This window comes from Netta rufina (genome assembly GCF_964035555.1).
Source record: "Netta rufina genome assembly, chromosome: 20".
Taxonomy (NCBI): domain Eukaryota; kingdom Metazoa; phylum Chordata; class Aves; order Anseriformes; family Anatidae; genus Netta; species Netta rufina.
The window spans coordinates 6,756,421-6,774,777 of NC_140144.1; positions in this window are offsets into that span (position 1 = coordinate 6,756,421).

Consider the following 18,357-nt stretch of genomic DNA (forward strand, 5'->3'; position numbering starts at 1 on the left):
CAGCTAGGCTTTTTATATATATTTAAAAAAAAAATAAAAGACAAGGAGGAGGAACTGGCTTAAATTAAATGGCCCATCTCACTCTGTCAAACTCAACTGCAAGAAACCATGTGAGTTCATCAAAAAATCTGCTACCCGCACTGAGCAAATACAAATAACCCACGGAGCAGATGGAAGCAGCTGTCTAGGAAAATTTGCACTAATCATTGCTTTGCTTGAGGATTCACGGCCTCGGCAGCACAGTCTGAAGAGCTTCTGCAGTAGAGGAGCTGAGCAAGCTCTGAGAAGCACGGAGATCAGCTCTGGTCTACTTTTAGGAGAGGAAGAGAGGCGGGGAGGCTGGGGGTGCAGGGAAGCCTGCAGTTGGGTAAAGATCTGAACCCCAAAGCCAGCAAAGCTGAAGCAGATGGAGGCAGAAGGAGCCTTTAGGGACCAGACCCAGCTCTCCGACACAGAGCAGCCCTGGATCTGCCATCAGTGCCATCACCACGGTGTCCTGAATTGATCCAGTGGGATCTGCAATCACGTATTTGCTGGCAGATACTGGACAACCTCAAACATCCCCACACCTGCAGTGCCCCGGGGGAGAACAGAGAGATCCTTTTTCCCCCGAGGAGTGCTCAGAGCAGGGCTGTGTGGCTCAGGACATCTTTGAGCGGGGACAGAGTAATTGCAGGGCTTTTCCCTCTGCCCCAGGGAGAGCAGTGAAGGCTCTAGCTATAAGCACTGCAGCACACCAAGTTCTCCTTTCAAAACCAGCTCTTGGTTTTCAACACCCAGACATCCCCACACGGTTTGCTAGAGTTTTCTCAGGCACATCCATGGAAGGCACAAAGAAATTGCCCTGCCCTCTTTCATTCTCCAGGCTGAGCCAGGAGCTGAAAGCAGGCAAACCTGGGGAGATTCAGCCCCTCCGTCAGCATTTCTGTGCTTAAGTGCAGTCGTTGGCTCTGCTGGGGTTTTGCTGGAGATGCCACGGCCTCACGCAAATGGGACAAAACCAACTGAACCTAATTAAGGCCCTCACAGCGAACGCTGGGCGTGGGCTGAATCCGCCCAACATCTCCTTCATAACACCCCCACAGAGGTATAAAATGCTGAGCAAACCTGGAAGGAAGAGGACAGCCCTTTTCATTTCCCAGCCTGATTTATGCCCTCCAAACAGCATCACATGCAGCCGCTGACAATTTCACGCTGAGTTACTCATGCTGCCTCCCCACCGTAATGATACGTACAGATGGGAAGGAGATTTGGTACGCCTCGAGAAGAAGCGAGGGAATATTTCTATTTGACAGCTTGTTTTCTTTGGTCAATGCATCGAAGGATTTGAGTTCATTATTTCATGTCTAGGCTCGGTTCCCAGCCACCAAAGGGACGGCTGAAGTCGTGGGTTTAGATAGAGACTGAAATGCTCCTCCTAATTCTGCCTTCGCAGAGCGAGCAGGATGTGCCTGGGGAATGAATCAACTGCTGTAAGCTGAGTTCTGAAACCCTTTTAATTGGGCAAAAAAGGGGGGAATTCGGGGCTTTAAGCACTTTTGGAGCCAAATGTCCTCAGCTAAGGGGCGCAGGTGCTGGTCACACCCACAGGAGGTGCTGGTGGGGGAGGAAGAGGAGGAGAAAGAGCAGCAGGGAGGCAGCAGAGGCACCAGCAGGGACCAAAGGCTCCGGCTCCTCTGTCTGGGTGCCTTGTGCGGTGCCCTCGCTTCCACCCTCCCCACCTAATACCCATTCATGATTTAGGATTAGTCTTGGCTTCAGCCAGGGAGGCTAGAACCGTAACATGATCCACAATAGTGCAAGGTAAAGAGCAGTTAGGAATAATATTTCCTTCATATGGCAATTTGGAAAGCCAAGGCTGGAGGGTTGGGGTCGGTTATCTCCGCAGAGGTGCCAGCCCTGCCAGCGAGGTCATTTGCAGCTCCACCAGGGATCTTTTTGTAGCCCCAAATCATTTATCTCAAAACATGAGGTGTTTGAGCCCAGGGCCTAAGGGTTACATTAAACACCTGACTGATGGAAACGGGTGTGATTCAGGTCCCTAAATCTCTCTCCAGGGCTGTCTCTGACACAGGGGACATTTGGGCAGGAGAACCCCTTGCAAAGAAGGGGCTGGCGGAGCCTGGCTGTGAGGCCCCACAAGCTGGAAACACTCCAGTTCTCATTTTCACTCCTGCCTCCCCCTGTGGACTCCCAAAAAGCCAGCAAAGCCTTTCAGGGTGCTGAGAGCAAGGCGTGCAGGCTGTTTACGGCGTATCACCGAAAGGCCAAAGCTGCCTCTCCCCCAAGGTGTCAGGAGAAGCTATTCACTGCCACCGCCAAAAAAATCCTGTAAGGCTCCAGGGCATCATCCCACAGACCGTGTTAACAGCTTGAAAAGGTCAGGTTAATAAAAACATATATACAGAGACCAGCTGAGGTGTAACCTGGCTGCACAGATCGCCCATGGAAGTGGGCATTTGGTGCTGCAAGGAGGAGGCCGTAAATTGGGTCCCGTGGACCTGACTTCTCCTGCGTGCCTGCAGTCCCCTGCTGTGTGCCTCTGCTCCAAGCCAGCTGCAGCTGTTATGTGCCCATGTTCACAGCCCGGATGGATTTGTTTTTCAGGAACATTTGTGTTTTGTTGTTTCCAGCGTGCAAGGAAACCGGGTTATGGCTTTGATAATCCTCAAAAGCAGCAAAAACCCCGTGCCTTCAGCACAAGCCTCACCAGAGCCTGCTGGAGCGAGCAAGAGATTTGCATTGGCTTGAGTGAGTTTTTAACTGGGTTCTGGTCATCTCCCAGAGCTACGGCACACTTCAGGATGTGGGGAAAGTGGATCCAAGTGGGCTGGGTGGACCTGGGCTGCCTTGGTTTGCTGCAGAGCAGCCAACGGCGCTCTGAGAGCGGTGCCAGAGGGGAGCCGGGCTCTGTACAAGTTCACGCTCAATTTCAAGTGATGGCACCGGAGAAGGAAGCACACTTTATGCAGAAGCCTTGCAGATCTCACTGGCTAAATGGCTGGGTGTGCTCCATGCTTAGCCCCAGGCTCCAGACAAAGAAAAAGTCAAACCAAGGCTTTGGCATCCCTGGAAACGTCGCTGCTTCTTTCCAAGCCTCCTCTTCATTTGCAGCCTCTCATTGAAGTCAAAGTCTCTTGAAACTCAGCATCCATCCCAAAGGGGCTTTGACCTTATCTTAGGTTAATAACAAAAAAAACTAATAATGCTCATGACAGTGATCACCATTCCAGTGAAAAGTCAGCCAGGAGCGAGACAGCGATGCAGCCTGGGGGACGTGGTCAAAGCGGGGCCCCCCTTGCCTGTCGAGCTGCACCTTGATGCGAGCAGAACCCGAAGCCAGAATCCAGCAGGCTGTGTTCGGGCTCAAATGAGAGGAAATGCTGAATATTTGAGATGTCTGCAGATTAAAGGTTGGGGTCTGGCTGCCCACAGGAAAGCTGCACTGCTGGGACAGAGGGCGCAAGGATGTTTCTGCTGCAGGGAGGCTGCTGGGATGCCCTGGGGCAGAGCAGGGCTCCGTTCCCCCAGTGCACATCATGCTGTGCCACCTGCCCATGGGAGCAAACCTTTGCATGGCATGGATGTATCCAAAGTCCTCAGGGACTCCCCTCTCCAAGCAGGGTGAGCCCAAGCCCCGGGCACATCTCCAGCACCAGCCGGGGAGCTCAGACAGCCCGGCCCCTTTCCCAGGAGCTCGAACACTTTCCCTGACCTTGGGCAGGGCATTTAATTCTTCCACTTCCATTCTCCATCCAAAAAGGCTAAGATAATACTTCCTCCTTCCTGGCCATTTAGAAAGTAAGCTCTTTTTGCTCTCCCTGGTGATGCGCGGGGCCAGATGTGTGATGCAGCTGTGGTAGGGGCAGGGGTGGTGCCTGCCATGAGCCCCCCTGGCTGCAATGAAAATCCATCCACAGCCCCCAGGGACCCCCGGATTATGGTCCCATGGGCGCTGCCATCACCCGGCGTGCTCAGGACTTCATCAGCCCCAAAGAAAGGAAAATCCCTGCTGGGGTGGGCAGATTTGGGGATGGAGCCAGGGAGGAGAGCTGCCTTCCTGTGCCTGGGCTGCGCCCCCCCAGGCTCCCTCCCATCCCTGGGTTTTACAAGCTCCCTGTAGTTATCACCACTTCCCTCTGCACTGCCAGAAACAGCAAAGCAAAAGAAAAGGTTACAGGACGGTGGTGCAATGCCTGGAAAACCCCAGCAAACCCTTCCCATGTGGGCTCTGACTCCCACCAGGGTGGACGCAGAGGAGGGGCGAGGACCCCCCAGGTCTCAGGCACAGCCAGGCCTGACTCGGACACAGGGATGCTGTTGTTTTTACTTGTCCTGACAAAATTTTATGGAATCGAAATTTCTACGTTGGACATTTTCCTTTAAACAGCCTTGGTTTTACCAAAACACGCAGAGTCCCTGTCGTCAGTGATGGTGAGCAGAGAAACCCTAGCTGAGCACCAACACTTTCTGAGTTTCAGTAGCCAAAAAGATTAGGAAATAATTCCCTCTTTTCTTTTTTTCCAGCCAAAACTTCAAAGAACCTCCTCTGCTCTCACCTGTAATGAGCAAATGCCCCCCAAAATCCCACCAACCCCTTTAAAAGGGGCCCCAGCAGCACCTCTTTCCCCCGGGGCTTCTCAGCAGGGGTGGCTCTGGACAACTTCTTCTGGCACTGGCTCCCCCCTCTCCACGTGCTCACCTGATTTCTTGCTGTGGGAGCATTTTTTTCTTGATTCCCAAGCCTATTTGATGACAGCTTCGCCCGCTTTAGCTGAAAGCCCAGCTCTCCTGCAGCCTCCTGCTTTTTTTTTTTTTTTTTTTTTTTTTTTTTTCCAGTGGAAAGTCGATGAAATCCGACAGCAACATCTTGATCCTTTCAAGTGGCTCTGTCCCAGTGCCGGGCTCCAGGCTCCACAGCCCAAACTCCCGAGCGTGGCCCAGCATCAAACGGGCACAGGGAGCTGGATGTTGCCTGCAAACAGGAATCCTCCTGGTGGCTGAAAACAAGCAATATTTGTGTTGGACCGTGAGCCTGGCTGAACAGACCGCAGAGGGCTTTATCTGGGGAAAAAAAAAAAAAAAAAAAAAAAAAAAAAAAGAGATCCTAAATCCCTCTGGGGCATGGGGAGGAAATTGGGGTGGGAAGTGGGGCAACGTTGGACCTGAGGATGTCTGCAGGGCTGGGTAAAACATTGCTCTGTGTCTGTACAGGGGGGTGCTCCCCGTGCATCCCAGGACAGGTTTTGGTGCATGGAGCTGCTTGAATCAAGGGTTTCTGCCTTGTCTGAGGGACAGGGGGAGCACAAATCCCTCAGTAGCCCTCAGACTCATTTTATCCCCAGCTGAAGCCTCCCTCCGTGCAGAGGAGCCTGCAGAAACCCTGGCAGGGCAGGCACAGGACGGGCCCTTCAGACCAACAGCTCCTGCTTACCCCGCTCACCAGTGCTGGGCTTCAAAAAAAAAGAAACCCAAGTCCCTTCTTGGTGCAAAGCCCAGCCCGGGACGGTTTGGGAGCAGGCTGCTGGAGGCATTTCCCCCTCTCCGAAGGGATCAGCAAGGCACAAGCAAGCCCAGGAAAGCAATAAAGAAAAAGTCCATCTGGTTGTCGCCCTTCTTCTGATTCATAATGTTAAATAAAATGCCAGAAACTGATCCTTTTTTTTTTTTTTTTTCTTCCCTCAAACAGCCAGTAGGTCCTTCATATTTTCCCACTTACATCATCCAACATGGTTTGAATCTACAGTGACTGGTAAAGCCTCAAAGGCATAATTGCAGTTGTCTTAGGAAAGTGAAATCATATGGTGTTCCCAAGATCCCCTCCCCCTTGCTTTTTTTTTTTTTTTTTCCTTTTCTTTTCTTTTCCTTCATTTTTTTTTTTCCTTTTAATGTTTCTCGCTCAGCTTCCAGATGTTTCCTGAGGAAAAAAAAAGAAAAAGAAGCAAGGAGCAAAGTGGGGCGGAGAGGAGAGGAGGGTGCTGTAGTGGAAAAGGCCACGTGGCAGCGAGAGCTCCCCAGCCAAAGGGGGGGAGCAGAAAAAGCTGCAGCCCTGCTCAGAGCAGCCCTGGGGCTGCGGGACCATGCTCTCTATCCCATCCCACCCCGGCCCTTCCCATCCCATCCCATCCCGCTGGGAACCAGCCCATCCCCTCCATCCCCCGTGGGGATGCTGGAAGCCCCACAGCGGTCCTGAGCTAAGCAAGGCAGCGCTGAGCATCGCCCCGTGTGCTGGGAGGCTTGAGGAAATAAATCCCACAGCCACTTAGGACCTTTTGCAGCCTTACAGCTCGGACCAATACCCTTACCTGCTGCTGCCCCATGTCAGAGCACTGACTCCCTACAGCCTTCACCAGCCCCTTGTGAGCTGAGCACCTTCTGGGGGTGCTGAGCCCCCTTTTCCATGGGATACCAATTCCTGCCTGGAGGCAGTTCCACCTGCCCGGAGCCCTTGGGCTTTGGGGCTCGGTTTGCATCTATCCAGCTTCACACGAGGCACTGGCATCCCTTATTGAAACCCAAAATAACCCCCAAACCATCCGAGCCCCCCTGCCCTTTGCATATTTCTGGCAGTGCCTGAGCCCCAAGCAGCCCGTTAGAGACCCCAGGAGCCCTCCTGTCCCTGCAAGCAGCCTCCCTACAAGCAGGGACGCTCACCCCAGAGTTCAGGCCGGCACAGCCCAGGCATGGTTTCAATTAGGGCTGTGATTTACTGCCTTGGCTTGGAGGAGGGTAAGGCAGAGTGGCGGGGAGGTGCCTCCAACCCTGCCTTCTGTGCCGAGCTCCCTGTCCTTGGGGAAAGGGGAGAAGGGGTCACACCCCGCTCAAAACGCCTCTGGCCCCCTGCACAACCCCTCCTGCTCCGGGGCCAGCCTCAGGGGACCCCACGGTGACACCCCTCGACCCAGGGGCCAGGCAAGGAATAAGCCAGACATGGCCCAAGTCAAATGAATTGAGCACTTCCAAGGGATGAGGGAGCCCTCCGCTAATAGCTTGGGAGGGGTGGGAAGGGATGCGGCCAGCCAAGGATTGTTGAGAGGCTGGGTCAAAACTCCTCTCTGAGTCAACACAAAGACCTCAAAGTTAAGGCTCCTCCAATGTCTTCAGAGCATCAGACTCCTAAAAATGAGGGGGTGGCTCCCAGCCTCCTGCAGGGAGTGCAAATGCAGCTCACCCAAAGCCATCCCCCATGTCCTGCCCCTGCTGGAGAGGAGGCAGGAGCTGAAGCTGCAGCCCCCTGGGTCTATTTTATTTTATTTTTTTGTTTTAGGTTTGTTCGAGTTGTTTTAGAAACGACAGCGAGAGCAAAGCGTCTCCCTGACCAGAACAGGCAATAGGCTGAAGGATTTTTTTTAAGTGTGTAAGATTTTACCCCAGAACAGGCACACCAAATCTAATTTGCAGGGGAGCACGGCTGATGTGCACGGCACCGAGGCTCGCGTTTCGTCCCGCGGGCGGTGCTCGAGGGCCCTGCTCTCCCCCCAGCACAGCTTACTATTCCCAGCGGGGTGGAAATCTGCCTCCACCCAGGGCAAGAATGAGACCTGGCTGGAGAAGCAAAGGGAGGAAGGGAAGTCTGCCATCTGAAGGGCTTGCTTGAGTTTCTAGACAGCCTGAGCTGCTGCTTCTCAGCGAGGCCAGCCAGATATGAACGTCGCCGGTCAGTGCCCAGCTCGGCACCAAAGCCTGCCCGCATCACCTTCCCCATCCAGCAGAGCTGCTGCTGTTTGCACAGGAGGGTTCAGCACGCAGCGACTGACCTTGGAAGCGACCACTTCTGCCCACACACCCTGCAGCTCCCCGAGCAGCTCCGACCATTGGAAAAGACAAGAACGGAGAGAGGAGGAAAGGACGGACGCGTCTGGTGCTGAGGGCGGGGAGCTGCACGGTCACAGAGGCAGCACCAGCAGGGCGTTCAGCCCCACACAACCCTCTGTGCAACACATTCATCAGGTTTTAGCAGCAGTTCCCCCCCAAAAAACCCCACTGCTCTCTCCCCCACCCCACTCAGGACATTTTTGGGGCAGCCAGATTTGTTTTTTTTTTTTCCCCCCAGGGCGGTGACCGGGGAGGACAGAGCTGGGGACAAGGATTTTTTTTTTTTAGGGTGGGGGACACCCAAGTGATGGGTGCAGGAGGGATGGGGGGGTCCAGGACCCGTTGCTAGGGCGTTGCCAAGGCGTTGCCATGGCTACGGGGGGGGGGGTGCAGCCCATGGGAGGGCGCAGGGGGATGCTCGGGGATGCGCGGGGCGAGGGCGGCACCTGGCGGGCGCAGCGCAGCGCGGACACCGGCACGGCACCGGGGGGGGGCCCCGAACCCCAGGGGGGTCCCCGAAAACCGGGGAGGGGGAAAACAGAGCCCAGAGGCTCAGAGGCACGCTGAGGCCGCCCCCGGTGATCCTGTGCGGGAGGATTGCAGGTTAAAGCCCCGCAGAGGGTGAGGGCGAAGGGAGCTCGGCTTTGACCCTGAAAGCCTCGAGGGAAGCCGAGGGCCCCGCTTTCAAGGCTTTGCTCTTTAGCATCGTCGTGTTAACAAGCCTCAGGCTTCCTCCTCTCCTCCCTAAAAGTGCTCTGAGGCAGGTGCAGGCTCCAACTTGATCAGAGCAGGCGGGTCAGTGGCAGCTGGGTGCTGTCAGGGCGCTGCTGCCTGCCTGAGAAACCTGCCCAGAACCCTCCTCGCTCCCCTTCCTACCCAAGGCTTCCTCTTATTCCTCTTCAAATCATGCAAATCACCCAAACGCGCCGTGCCCAGGGAGGTTCCCTTCCCTCCTGACACCAATCTAATGCTCTGGGTTTTCCTTTCAGGTTGATTTTTTTTTTTTTTCCCATGGGAAAAAAGAAAAGCATTGTTTATTCAGCACCGTCAGGAGGGGAAATATCCCAATATCCCCGCTCCCCCCCTTTTCTGGAATGACAGGAGCCAGAACCAGAGCTCCGTGGGAGAGGGGTTAAAATGTGCAGCACCGGGTACAACCCCGTCTGAGCAGAGAGCATCCGTGTAGGTCAGGGCTGGCGTAGGTGAAACAGAAAACTGCGAATTTGTGTCGGGGGGAGGTATCTGGATGTCTGTGCCACGGGGGGTGGATGGCAAACCAGAACTTTGGGGCTCTCCAGCAGAAACCTGTTACTCATCGGCTGCAACCGGCGCAGGCTGGCTGTAAATTTTGATAAGAAGCAAGTGACAAATCCCGAAACCTGTGATTAAAAAATAGACGAGAGGCAGATCGGCTGATTAGGAGGCTGGTTGCACGCTGTGCTTTGTTTGGCACATAGGCTGCTTAGGCTGGGAAAAAAAATGAGGGCTTTATGTTTCTGAAAAGGAGACGGGGCAAAAATCTGGGTCCCCGGCCTGGAGAAGTGTTCGTGGGGAGAAGTGGGAGCTGGGGAGGTGGGGAGGAAGCGGGCACGGGATGCTCGGGGACCTCGGTGCTCGGCGGAGATGGGTGAAGGCAGCACTGGGGGGAGCAAGAGAGTCACTGTGAGATATCAGAGCCGGTTAAAAGCTCGGCTCTGGCCGGTAAATAAACGCCAGTACCCAGAGCCCCGCTGCCATTTACCCCTTCTAGCCCATGGCAAGGGTATCCGGCTGTGCCATACCCTGGTTTTCTGCTCTGTGCTCAGAATCAGCAGCACCCCACGTACCCCAAGCACCTTGGGCTGTTTTCTGCTCTCATGAGGGGTCAAAGGGCTCCTCTCTTTTGCTCTGGTTTCCCCCGAGCTCCTTCATCCCTGCTTTCTGTCCAGCCCCTCCACCAAGCCCCCAAATTTCAGCTCTCTGCCCAAGTGGCCCTGCCCGTCCCCAGCATCCCCGTGCCCTGCGAGGGATGGAGAGCTGCTCCCCTGTGCCCACCGAGCTCCCTGTGGTGGCTGGGGACCTGTTTTTACAGGCCAGATCCCCCAAACCAGGGCTTCTTACGGAGATGCTCAGGCAGAGGCTGCAGAATGAGTCGTCAGCTTTTGGTTTAGCTCCGTAAGGACCCGGATTTTGACTTTTAAAACACTTCTCTAAAACTCTATAAATAAATCACATTCTGTGCACTTGAGTCAACATTAGCCTAAAAACCACCCTCCTTACAGCTCATGTCAGGCAAATAAGACAGGCTTGATAACTGGAGAGAGTGATTTATAAAGGCACCATATGGGAGCTTGTCTAAGAATTATAATTGATTAGTGAGCAGCAGAAATATTGCCTCGGCACGGAGCACGACTACCTGGCCCTACAGCGACGCGGGTGTTAAATCCATCCCAAACCCCGCGAAATCCCACCCCATCCACAGCCCCCCACAGCCGCCAGCTCCTCGAGGGGCTTCTCACCCCTGTGACTTGGGAGCAAAGGTGCTGGTGACTCGAGGCCAGGATTCATCCGAGGATAGCAGAGGTGGGTGTGCCGCTGCAGCAGTCCATCTGCCAAGCCTCTTTTATTTTCCTAGTGTTCCAGGAAGAACTTCTGGCCTGGGATCTGTCTAGACACCGCAGGCAGGTAGCAGGCGGTGGTTGTTCTCATGGCAATACCGCCGGGTGCTGACAGACAGTCCCAGACAGGCAGGGAGGGGAGGAAAGCACGGTGGCTTCTGCCTGAATTTGGGATCTGGGGCTCAGGGAAAGCAACCGAGACCCCACAGCACACCGAACACTTAATCCGTGCCGGATTCATCCCCCTCTGTGTTGCAGCTTCCACAGCTTGCCCGAGGCTGGTCTGGTGCTCAGCATAAAGCCGAGTGTCTCTTGGCATATTCTGTGCCCAAAAAGTGCTCCACCACAGACCTGAGTGGCAGAAAGAGCCAAATGCAAGGCTCCGTTTAGAGCGCACGACAAAAATTCACATTTCCAGCGGCAGGCAGCATCCAGCGCACACGAGACAAGAGTTGTTGAGTTAATTAGAAATGTATATTTGATACCCAGCCCGAGCAGGGCCCCGCACGCTGCTAAGGTTTAATAATTGATTTGTAATTTATTTGCCCATTAATTCTTCCTCTTTCAGAGCGAAGCCAAGAGCTCGCGCGCACTCGTCCATCATCCTGGCCAGCGGCGCTGCAGCCCCTGCTCCCACGGAGCTGTCGGGGGTGACAGACTGGAGCCTCGTGCAGGCTGTAATTAGTTACTTACTTCAGGAGCTTTTTATAGGAGCCTGTGTGCCTCTTGAGAAAGATTAACAAAGGGTTTATTTCCTGCGGGCTCGGGCCGCGTGTCAGCAAAGCCCAGGCTGCAGGAATTATTGATTCCCTTTCCATAAGGTTTGCATTTTCAAGGTAAGTGATTTGGCTGTTACAGGTATCACGTCCCCGGGCCCCATTCATCACGGCGGCAGAAACGGAGCTGACTGAAGCACTGGGAGCAGGCTCGGGTTTAAACAGAGGCTGCAACACTTTCTCTTGCCGTGACCACGTATTGCCACAGAAAAAAAAAAATAATAAATAAATAAAAAAGAAAAGGAAAAAAAAATAAAAGGAAAAAAGAAAAATAAAAAAGGTTTCCTGTTCCCAGCTAATCAGAGATAAAATCTAATTATGATCCCCAGGTGACTCCAAGATCCCTGGTCCCCTGCTCTCACAGAATCAGGGGGGTTACAGGGTTATTCCTCTATTCTCATTCCTTTTATTTGCTGTGTGGTTGCTGAACCACCAGAGTCACGGTTTTCCAGCCTTTTCCTATGGAGCAGAGTAGAAGCCCCTGTTGCCTCTCCGAGTTTCCCGGATGTGCTGGAAAACAGCTCCAGCCCCCGTGGCCCTGCGGCCACCCAGACATCCGGGAGCAGCAGGACAAACGAGCAAAATAGCAGCAGGATGGAAAAGAACCTGAACAACAGCCGTTGGCAAGCAGCAGAAATGGCTTTGAATAGTCATGATGGACATTTCGCAGAGATAGAGATCGTGTTTTTAATAAAGAAACATGCAGATCAGCCGCTCGCTCTCGCACGCAGATGTCTGTCCCTGCCCGCCGCCGCAGGACAGAGGCGCCGGTCTCCGCTCCCATCTCGGCAGCCCTCAGCCTCCTTCCACTGGCCTGGAAACCTCTGGCTGTCTACAAAAGCTCTCTAAAGATAGAAGGCAAGAGGAAGGGAAAAAGGAGGCGATGTGGGAATGTGCACACAGTCCCCAAAGGGGGAAAAAGGGGGTAGGGATTGCCAAGCGACGGCACCTCCCCATGTGGGCACGCAAGTGGTGTGGAGAAGCCCCCAGGAGGGTCGGGAGGCCCGGAGACAATTTTTGGCAGGAGAGAGGCCGTGGAACAAGCCAATCTTCGTGTGTGAAATCTCACAGAGAGCCGCTGCTATAAATAAGGGTGATGGAGTGATTGCCATAAATCATAACCCCGCTGACATCGCGGAGCTCTCGCAAGCAGCGGGGATGTTCGTGCGGCTGGTTGCTCTCCCTTGGCAGAGGCAGGAGGGAGATTAGTCACTCGTTGTGCTTCCTGAAACCACCTCCTCCCTCCCCACAAGACAATGTCTTGGAGAAAAGGAAGGATTTGATGATTCTTGTGAAAAAGGCTATGACAGGTCTTAATCATTGGGTTCCCCAGATTGGTAGGATCAAGCCCTCGTACTCCAGGGGGAAGTGTTGCCATCGGCAGAGTTACTGCTTATTTTGAGCAGGAGAAAATGAGAATCAACATCATCTTCCTTTGAGGTTAAAACCTCATTTCTACTGAGCTTGCTGGGATGGCAGGGTGACTGTAAGGCCGCCCTGTGCTCTGGATGGGGTCGAAGAGGATGTGTCCGCTCCCCTGGGCCAGCGGCAAGGTCTGGGCAGCTGGGGCAGTGCGAGGAGCTGTGTGCTGTGCCAGGGGCAGTGCCTGGGGGCTGTCCCTCCTAAGCAGCCACAGAAAACCCCCTCGGGGCTCTCCCTAGAGGCACAGCGTGGTTTAGTGGCCACAACCCAGGGCTGCACAAAAGCACCCGTTTACTTCGCTTGCTCTCGTTTGATCTGCCTGTAACTGCTGCGCCTTCAGCAGCATCCTTCCCCATTTACATCCCCTTAAAGAAATGAGAATCCAGCCCAGGACCAGGTCCCCCAACACAGCACCAGTGGCCAAAACCCGACAGCCCCACTAAGACCCCCTAGCCAGCCAGGGGACCGCTCCCCTCCTGCAAGCCCCTTAAAGCCTTTACTGCAGCTGTACTTTATTTTTTTTTTTTTGTAAAGTTCAAAACGTTCCGGGCATAAATCTTTCTCTTCCCTTCCATGCTGCTGGAAGTTAGCTACTGGCTGTATATTTTTAGATTTTAAAAATGTCACCCTCAACTGCTCTGAGCGCACGTAAGTACTGTAAGAAACAAACCATATAGACTTCCTGTCAATAACGCCAGCCTCAGATGGACTCCCTGCAGCCCTGGCAAAGTAAATTATAGCCTTTCCCCCCCAAATGATGGCTGGCTGCTTATTATTGGCTTTCATCTTTATTGCCTCTTAAGGTAAAATGGTCGGAGTGACAACAGCAAATAGCTAGCCACAAATTGTCTCTCCTGCCAGCCTTCCTCCTGCTTGTCAGCAGGCTGAGATGCTTGGAGAGAGCATCACCCCGCAAGGATGCTGAAACGGGTTGCAGGCACCAAGTGGAGGCAATCCAGGGGACTGAGGCACTCAGGGACCTCCCCAAATCCCACCCAAATCCCCTGGACACTCTCTTTGCTCCCCTTGCCTCTCACAGTCCCTGTAGGGACCAAGCACCCAATTTTTCCTTGTGTGAGAGCATCCCGTATTAGACACTAGTGAATCCACAGCTGGCTGGATGGTGCAAATGGGTCTAAATTATTATTTTTTTTTTTCATGAGGCTCGTTCCTTGCTCGAGGCAGCAGTCCCCATAATGGCAACGGGAAGATTCACCAGCACACGAGGACCAGGGCTTCCCAGGCAGGGGTTAATCAGAGGGGTCTCTGGGGACCCACCTCCACCCTCCCGATAGCAGGAAATCGTCCGCAGCACGTTCCTTGCCATGAGGAGGGAAACATTTTTTTGGAGCAGGAACAGACAGGCCAGAGCAAGCTTTTCTCCTCCAACTGGAGCCTGACGGGAGGATCCGGTTTCAAAGGATTAGGTAATGTCTTCGCATCGCCCAGGAACCCACGGCCTGGTGTGTCTGCCCAGGCGGCGAGCCGGGAAGGGAGGCAGCTGGTGGCTGGGGACACACCAGAGCAGCCCCCCCAGCTTGGTCCTGCTCGGGGAGCTGCTTTCCTCTGCCCAGGGTGTGCGGTGTAACCTCAGGGATGTTGGAGACCCCCCTGCAGCTCCACGAAGCCCTCGGCCCCTCCTGGTGGTGCAACATCCTCGGGGACCCTCCGCCTGCTCCTTTCTCGCCCCAACCAGGGCAAGCAGAAAGCGGCCACCGGAGCGGTGAGGAAGGGGCAGGGAGCATCAGGAACGGGTGTTGGTGTGCCAAATTCACAAGGGCAGAGCAGGAGGCTGAGAAGAGGGGCTGGGAGCAGCCTCTCCACTCCTTCCCTGCTGGCCAGCCTTGAGCGAGGCCGCTCGTCCTCCCTCCTCCGTCTCCATCCTGCCTCCCCGGCTCAGCTGTAAGCTCCTGCAAGGTAGCCCCTGCCAGGGAGAAGCATGCGGCTGCCCTTCTTGCAGGGCAGGATGCTTTCATGCCATAAATTAAAAGATCCAGACAAAATGAACACCAAGGGCTGTGTCCTCAGGACTCACAATGACTCCAACACAAGCTTTTTGTAAGAAAATAAATTAAATGACTCGGCTGTTTTACTCATCGGGCTGTTCTACCTTTCGCGGTATCCTAACAAACACTTGTGTCTTCATTTAATTTTCTTCAGCCTCGTACCCGCCACAAAAGCAGAAAGGCCGTCTGATAACTTTAATGAATTTCCATTTGACCCTCCCCCTGGGTTTTGGGTTGAGTGTTGAGTGAATGAGCTTTAAAAGCATCTTTTCATTTAGTCTTCCACAGCAGAAAATCGCCGAGCCAAGAATCATACCTCACTTTGTCAGTAGAAAAACAAGATGTGGGCTTAGCGGAATGGAGTTGCGTTGGAGCACGGTATGGAAAATCTTGCCTATAAAGCCAAACAAGGTTTCACTGCCAGTGTTGTAAGGCAGAGGGATGCGAAATTTTTGTGGCTAGTATTTCTCGCCTGTGCCTTGGGATCTCGAGCTCTTTGGAAAGGAAAGATACTCATTTTAGGCAACGCTTCCCTCCGAGCCTCTTATTAACCCTTTGTCATACTGCAAGGAGAAAAAAAATAAATAAAAGAAAGAAAGAAAGAAAAAAATAAGGCTTTTGTATTCTGATGGAAAAATGAGGTCTAAACCTTCAAGATGCAGAGTTTTGTGCCGTGGGCTGTTGGTCTGCACACCTTGCTGCAGCAGGGGCTGTTACGGGCAGGGCGAGGTGGTTGCAGGGGGTCCTGCGGGGAGCTGCTGGGCTCTGGGGTCAGGGGGAGAGCCTCGGGGGGAGAGCAAACCCGAGGCTGCCCGGGGGGCTGCGGGGGTTGGGGAGCTGCTGTCGGGAGGGGGCAGCAGCACTTTGCTCTTGGGCTGCTTGATTTGGCATGGCACAGCTCGGTTTGGCATGGCATGGCATGGCACAGCTCAGGATGACTTGGCACGGCTCAGCACACCCCAAAGTCCCACCAGGGAAACGCCCAGAGCCCAGTTCCCACGTGCCAGGCCCGCAGTGGGGAGCACTGGGCTGGGGAGCGCAGGGAAATTGGGGAGGGGGGGGACCCGTGGAAATGTCACTGCTGCAGAAGGCCAAGGTGCCCTTTGTGGCAACAGCGCGAGGGGAAAGCTGCCCCCTGGGACCCTGACCCCGGCCCCGGGGCCGGCTGGGGTGAAAAGGCTGCTTGAGAGAGGTCAGGAGCAGAAAACTAACCTGCTTTTCTTTGGCAATTATGAAGTGACAAATTACCAGTGAAAGAGCTCATCTGTCTGTATTTATTTGTAGAGCCCCTCCTCGCTGCAAAGCCGAGGCATGGAGAGGACGGGGATCACAGCCCTTCTCTTAAGGATTTCAAAACAGTCTGCCGACACCTCACTCCATCTCTGTCAGCACTGGGGATGTGCAGAAATTAAGTGGCCAGCCCGGTGCCACCAAGCGGGACGTGGCTCCAGGAGCATCTCTGCACCCCCCCCCCCAGCACAGCGTCTTCCACGCTGGACCCCCTAATGCACCCGGAGCACCAGGATGGTGTTTTGCAGAGGAAGATGAAGCCCCCTCCCAATCCTACACCTCCAAGAGCTTGGGGTTTAGGGAAATCTGGCATTAGGAGGCTCCTGATAAAAGAGCGCTCTGGACCTCTTTTTATCCCCCTCCATGCTCCCTGTGAGGTGAGGGCCAATCCTGCACACAGCCAGCCCTGCCACGCTACAAAAGCCCCAAGCCATTGCATGTGTGAAGCATTTCATTCCCTTACAACCATCTTCTGTTATCAAGGAATCAGGCACTTTGATCCCAGCTGAAGCTGGAGAAACAGCAACGAGTTCGTGGTGCCACCCTCCTCCTCCTCCTGCTCCCTTTTCCCCCAGAGCAGGAGTTGGAGCCTGGGAAAGCGCCCAGCTTCCCGAGGGGGTGGCAGCAAACGTGGCAAGGAAAGAAAAAGAACAGTGGGCAGCTTGGCTTGGCCTTGCCTTTTGTTATTAGCTGCTTTAAATATAGAAGCAAGCCTGATGTTCAAAGCAAAGCGTGGGTGTTGAGCCCACGGGTGGTGGGGACCCAGCCAACCCGTGGTGCGAGGGCGAGCGTTGGCCACGGAGCCCAGTTTGCTCCACCCCAGGAGAAGGGGAAAAGAAAAAAAAAAAAAAAAAACTCAGGAAGGGAGGTAAATATTTGCTCTCCAAACACAAACTGCTGCCTGGAGGTTAACAAGACAAATAACCAGCCTCTGGAACGGGAGCCATCCCATGCGCGAGTGCAGCCGGCCGGGCAAGCTGCTGCTGGGTGGCCAGGGCCTGCGGGTGCACCCCGGTCACCAAGGTCTCCAAAAATGAGCAAAGGGGTGGCAGCTCAGGGCCGGGGGCAGGCTGTGTCCCCTCACCAGGGAGCAGCAGGCACCTCTGAGCCACCACCATCCTTTTTGCCCCCCCTCCTCTGCCCTCTGCCAGTCACGTCCCCGGCTTCCCAAATGAAAAAATATTGCGGCAAAGTTAGGAGCGCACGGATCGTCACTAACCAAATTGAAACACCTATTTTCCGTCTCTATTTCACCGGCTCTGCAGCCGTCGGGGAGGATTTATCTCCGCTGTAAACCCAAGAGCAAGTTCAATCTTGTTTGTACCTGGCAACAGATCCAGGTTAAGCCAAGGCCACCGCTCGCTGCTCCACATCACGCGCACGGCGCCGGGGGCTCGCGGCACCTCCCCGCATGGCAATGTCCCCACTCCAAAGGCACCAACTTGGCACCGAGAGACAAAGGGGCTGGAAAACAGCATGCTGTCCCCACGTGTGTGCCTGAGGACAGCTTGTCGCTGTGCCCTTGTCACCGTGGCAAGGTGCCCATGACCCCAGAATCTCGCTGCTCCGTGCTGTGCCCTGTCCCAGTTTGTGGGATGTGTCACCAGGTCGGAGCTCTCCCCATGCCCATGTTCCCACACAGAGCCACGATGGCTCTGGCTCAGCCCAGCCCATGGTGTGTGATGTGCCAAGGGTGGCCCTCGTCCGTGGGATGGCCCCTGTCACCCCATTGTCACCCACCCACCAGAAAGCCCAGGGTCACCCCAGTGTGCCCAGCTGGCGCACCCCTCCCAGGAGGTTGGCCCCCACAATGGCACTCATCGTATAGTTTCTGTAAGTGGCACCGTCCCACTGTCACTAGAGGGTACACCTGGAATTGTCAAAGGAATCGGAAATTCTTTCAGGAGAAAGTCCTGGGGGCAAAAACAACCTGTTTTAAAAGCCCAGCCTTTGGGATTTCCCCCATGGTTCTGCCGTTGCTCTCACCCCAAACCCAAACCTTTCTGTGAGCCTGCAGCTCCAGGAAAATGAAGCCTCGGTGGCTCCAAGATCAATAAATGGGTTTTGGGGGGTCGCAGATCACTCTCAAACCACCACTACTTATTTTTGTACCTACATTATACGTACATACGTGAGGCTGTCGTGGAGCTGGAGGTGCATCGCACACCGTGAAGTCCAAGGGGCTATTTTTACTTGCTGACCCCTCGCTAAACCAGGGAGGAAAGAGGCAGGACGAAGTCAAGTACCCAACACAGAAACCCCACTGCCCTCGGCTGAAATCCTGCCTGCTGGGCCAGGCTTCGAAGGACTGAAGGTGAGAGGAGAGGAAGAGCAGGAGGGAGCCCAGGACGGGGACCCCTGGGTGACCGGGACCCCCTTGGTGGGGACAGGACCCCACAGCCTAAGGACCAGCTCAGGAAATACCCATAAAGAACAAAAGAGGACTTGGAC